Source organism: Globicephala melas, chromosome 19 (assembly GCF_963455315.2).
Source record: "Globicephala melas chromosome 19, mGloMel1.2, whole genome shotgun sequence".
In the NCBI taxonomy this organism is placed as follows: domain Eukaryota; kingdom Metazoa; phylum Chordata; class Mammalia; order Artiodactyla; family Delphinidae; genus Globicephala; species Globicephala melas.
The window spans coordinates 34471355-34477046 of record NC_083332.1 but is presented as its reverse complement, the minus strand read 5'-3'; the positions used below and the strand labels follow the sequence as shown (position 1 = coordinate 34477046).

Here is a 5692-nt window from a genome sequence, read left to right as displayed (position 1 = left end):
AAGGAAAAATACTCAGAAATTCAGAAGTCACTCCAGCGCTCTAGAAAACACATAAGCCTTCACGTTCTCCCCTCCACCGTTCTTGGCCCCTCTGTTCACATCGCAGGTCACTCAGTGCTCATGTGAGTAAGTCCGTAAGCACAGCATGACATGGCTGTGCCTAGTGCAAATGTCCATTTCACTAACAGGTTGTCTTGAAAGCAGGTACTAGTCTTCAGCCCGAAACCACCTCAGTGGGTCTTCAGTTTCATCTGAGGATACGCCACAGTGATGATGCCTGCTATAGAGGACACGAGACCTCCAAGGCCTATGATGCCAGGATTGGACTTATAGATCCCCAGCTGGTCCAAAGGGTTCAAGATATCACAGAAGTTCTTCACTGTGTCCAGGAGCAAGGGAAGATGTTTCTTCAGAGATCGGAATAAGAGAAGAAGAAAGAACTGGAGTCATTCTGTTTCCTCATTAGCCACGCTATACCCAAGACGATCCTGGGATGGCGATTTCTCCCTCTTTGCCCTGTCGTGTGCAACCTGTTCCATCTGCAGGGAGATTTCATACAGATCCCTGACCAGGCTCAGCAGAAGAGAATAGTAGTAATGGCGTGCAGCCCACATTCACCATTTCTCTTTGTTAATGCCAGAGGCAAGCCCTGCACTCCTCACGAAGATGATGGGGTCACAGATGAAATAAATCACAAGGTTCAGGCTGGCTAATGTTAGGCATACGCGGGGCACCAGGTCAGTGGCATGAATGCTCTGCTGAGTCGCCTGTACAGCATGTACTACATTGCCTAGTCTGAACCATTTACGGCCAGAGCTCACACTGGACTCCAGTTTCTTGAGCTTCATGACAGCCTCCTCTTTGTCAGCTTTAGGCTCTAACAAACATCTAAGCAACATGCATGTGTACTTAGTGGCTCTGAAGAGTTGGTCCCGGCCCTGGGTCTGGTTGGTGAAGCTGATAAAGGCGTCCATGGCACCCAGCCCAAGAACAAGAGTTGCACTGGGCTCTGTTGCGAGTCCTCAGGGGCGGCCTACAGGTCCCCGTGGGAGGGTTGGTCTCTGCCCACCTGAGGGGCTGAGTCTCCCCGCCCCTGTGGGGGCGGGTGCCCATCCTTTTACTTTTAAACCTAATTGTGTCTTTATATTTCATTTGTATTTCTTGTAAACAGCATATATACTTTGGTCACAGTTTTTTAATCTGATCTGACCATCACTGCCTTTTAATTGGGGTGTTTAGACTATTTTCATTTTAATGACTGACGTGGTTAAGTTTAAGTCTATCATCTTGCCATTTCTTTTCTTTTTTTTTTTAAGTTAAACAACAGACTTTATTTGGGTTTCACCAGTTTTTCCACGAATGTCCTTTTTTCCAAGATCCAGTCCACTATCACCTTGCATTTAGTTGTCATGACCCCTTAGTCTCCTCCAATCTGTCTTTCTGTGTTTCACAGTCTTTCCTTATTTCCCATGGCTCTGACACTTTTGAAGGTCACTGATCAGGTGTTTTGTAGAATGCCCCTCAATTTGGGTTTGGTTGATGTTTTTCATGATTAGATTGGGATTATGGATCTTGAGGAAGTCTACCACAAAAGTGAAGTACTCTTCCCATCACATCATGTTAGAGGTGCATTGTGTCATCATGACTTACTGCTGATGTAAATCTTGATCATTTGGTTGAGGTGGTGTCTGCCATGTTTCTCCACTGCAAAGTTACTTTTTTTTTTCCCCTTTTCATACCCTCTTGGGTAGAAGTGAATCACAAAGTCTAGCTCACACTTAAGGGGAGGAGAATTGAGCTTCACTTTCTGGAGAAAGGAATACTGAAAAATTTTTGGACATACATTAAAACCACCACAGTAATTAATGAATGCTATTTATTTTCTATTTGCGGTACGCGGGCCTCTCACAGCTGTGGCATCTCCCATTGAGGAGCACAGGCTCCGGACGCACAGGCTCAGTGGCCATGGCTCATGGGCCCAGCTGCTCCGCAGCATGCGGGATCCTCCCAGACCGGGGCACGAACCCGCATCCCCTGGGTTGAGAGTCGGCAGGCAGACTCTCAACCACTGCGCCACCAGGGAAGCCCTCAGCCTATTTTTGTACTGAATATTTTTTATTACTCCATTTTATCTTCTTTGTTGGCTTACTAGCTAAACTCTTGTTTTACTAGTAGTTGCTTTAGTGTTTATAGTATACATCTTTAATTACAGAGTACTTTCCAGTGATATCAGTTTACATAAAAGAGCCTTAAATTGTACACTTCCATTTCTTTGCTCCTACCTTTTTTTGTCATGTATTTTACTTATAACTATGCTATAAACCCCACAACACATTGTTAGACAGTCAGTTCTTTTAGAGATTTACATAATAAGAAAAAATCTTATATATTTACCCAGGTAATTACTATTTCTGGTGTTCTTTACTTCTTTGTGTAGATCCATATTTCCACTTGGTGCCATTTTCCTTCTGCTTGAATGACTTCCTTTAGACTTTCTTTCTAGTAGTGTAGGTTTACTGGTGATAAATACTTCCAGCTTTTGTATTTCTGAAAAAGTTATTATTTTGCCTCTGTTTTTTAAAGAGATTTTTTTCTGGGTAGCAAATTCTATGTTGGCAGTATTTTTATTTTAGTACTATCTTATCACTCTCATCCTTACTTTTTTAGACCGCACCACACAGCTTGCGGGATTTTAGTTCCCCGACGAGGGACTGAACCCAGGCCCTCGGCAGTGAAAGCATGGAGTCCTAACCACTGGACAGCCAGATAATTCTGTCTTGCACTTCCTTGATGGTGTCCTTTGAAGCATGAAAGATTCAACTTATCTAATTTCCTTTTGTTACTTGTACTTCTGGTGTTGTATTTAAGAAACCATTGCCTCAGTATCACAAAGATTTACTCCTATGGTTTCTTTTAAGAGTTTTATCATTTTAGCTCTGACATTTAGGTCTATGACCAATTTTGAGATAATTTCTGTGTGGGTATGGGGTAGAGATCCAGTTTTATTCTTTCAAGTGTGAGTATCTAGAGTGTTCTTTCTCTATTAGATTATCTTGGCATCCTTGTCAAAAATCAGTTGACCATAAATGTATGGGTTTACTTCTAGACTCTTAACCCTATTCCATTAATCTATATGTCTGTCCTTGTACCAATATTACACTGTCTTCATTACCATAGCTTTCTAGTAAGTTTTAAAGCCAAGATGTGTAGTCCTCCAACTTTCTTATTCTTGTTCAGAATTATTTTAGCTATTCTGGGTCCCTTGCATTTCCACATGAAATTTAGGATCAGCTTGACAATTTCTTCAAAAGAAGCCAACTGAGACTTTGATAGGCATTATATTGAACTTGTAGATCAATTTGGGGAGTATTTCCATCTTAATAATATTGTATTCCAACCCAGGATCATGGGATGTCTTCTCATTTATTTGGATCTTCTTTGTAGTTTTCAATGAAAAAGTCTTGCACTTCTTTTTTAAAAATTTATTCTTAACTATTTTATTGTTTTTGATGTTATTGTAAATTTGTTTCCTTAATTTCATTTTCAGATTGTTTATTGCTTGTGCATTGAAGTACAACTGACTTGCATATTGTCACTTGCAGTGGTTAGGAATCTGCCTGCCAATGCAGGGGACACGGATTTGAGCCCTGGCCCGGAAAGATCCCACATGCCGTGGAGAAACTAAGCCCGTGCGCCACAACTACTGAGCCTGAGCTCTAGAGCCCACAAGCCACAACTACTGAGCCCATGTGCCACAGCTACTGAAGCCTATACACCTAGAGCCCGTGTGCCGCAAGAGAAGCCACGACAATGAGAAGCCTGCGCACCACAATGAAGAGTAGCCCCCGTGCACCACAACTAGAGAAAGCCCGCGCACAGCAACGAAGACCGAACACAGACAAAAGAAAGAAAAAAAAATTGCAGGATTTCATTTATATCCTGCAACCTTGCTAGGTCTTGTCAACTACAAATAGAAATAATTTTACTTCTTTCTTTCTTTCCAATCTGGATGCCTTTTATTTCTTTTTCTTGCCTAATTACCCTGGCCAGTATCTCCAGTAAAATGATAAATAGCAGTAGTGACAGCTGACATCCTTACCTCATTTTTGATCTTAGGAAGAAAGCATTCAGTCTTTCACCATTAAATATGGTGCTATTTATCTGTGGGATTTTCATGGATGCCCTTTATTTATCAGACTGAGGACGTTCTCTTCTATTCCTACTTTTTTCACTGTTTTTACCATGAAAGACTGCTGGATTTTGTCAAATGCCTTTTCTGCATCAACTGAGATGATCATGTGTTTTTGTGCTTCATTCTATTAAGATGGTGTATTACATTGATTTTCAGATATTAAACCAAATTTGGATATATTCCCAGGATAAACACTGCTTTCTCGTGGTGTACCCCTTTATTCCATGACTGGATTCAGTTTGCTAGTATTTTTAAAGGATTTTTATGTCTATATTCACAGGGGATACTGATCTGAAAATTTACTTTCTTACAATATCTTTGGTTTTGGTATCAGAATAATACTAGTGTTACAGATTAAGTTCTTCTATTTTTTGAAATCGTTTGTAAAAGACTGGAATTGATTCTTTAAATGTTAGGTAGAATTTACCAGTGAAGCTGTTTGGGCCTGGGATTTGTGGGAAATTTTAAATTACTAATCCAATCTCTTTACTTGTTATAGGTCTATTCAGATTTTTTACTTCTTCTTAAATCACTTTCAGTTTGTCCATTTCATTTAAGTTACCTAATTAGTTGACATACAATTATTCATAGTACTCCTTTGTAATCTTTTTTTTCTCTAAGGTTAATGGTAATATTCCCTCTTTAACTTCTGATTTTAGTAATTTGAGGCTTCTCTCTATTTTTATCAGTCTACTAAAGGTTTGTATTTTATTGATCTTTTCAAAGAACAAAATCTTGGTTTCATTGATTTTCTCTATTGTTTTTCTATTCTCTATTTCATTTATTTCCACTTTTATTATTTATTCTTCTGCTAGCTTTGAGTTTAGTTTGCTCTTCTCTTATGATGGAAAATTAGAATATTGATTTTAGATTTTCTACTTTTATAATATAGGCACTTACAGCCATAACTTTCCCTCTAAGCATGACTTTAGCTGACCCTTAAGTGTTGGCATGTTGTGCTTTCACATTCATTTATTTCATAATATGTTTTAATATCCCTTGTCATTTCTTCTTTGGCCCATTCATTATTTAGGAATGTGTTATTTATTTTCCACACATTTGTGAATTTCCCAAATTTCCTCCTGGTATTAATTTCTAATTTAATTCCATTGTGGTTGGAAATGCTCTTTGTTGATTTCAACCCTTTTAAGTTTATTGAGGCTTGTTTTGTGGCCTATCATTGGTCTAGCCTGGAGAATATTCAATGTCGGCTTGAGAAGAACATGTATTCTGCTGTTTTGGGGGTGGAGTATTCTACAGATGCCTGTTAGGCCTGATTGATTTATATGTTGTTCAAGTCTTCTATTTCCTTGTTGATCTTCTGCCTAGTTATTCATTCATTCTTTTTTTTTTTTTTTTTTTTTTGAGGTACGCAGGCCTCTCACTGTTGTGGTCTCTCTCATTGCAGAGCACAGGCTCTGGACGCGCAGGCTCAGCAGCCATGGCTCACAGGCCCAGCCGCTCCGCGGCATGTGGGATCTTCCTGGACCGGGGCACGAA

At 39.8% G+C, this 5692-nt stretch overlaps 1 pseudogene; it reads right to left on the bottom strand.

Moving 5' to 3' along the window:
* Positions 1-230: 230 nt before the first annotated feature.
* LOC132593884 (peroxisomal membrane protein 11A pseudogene) lies at positions 231-974 on the bottom strand (annotated as a pseudogene).
* Positions 975-5692: the final 4718 nt, after the last annotated feature.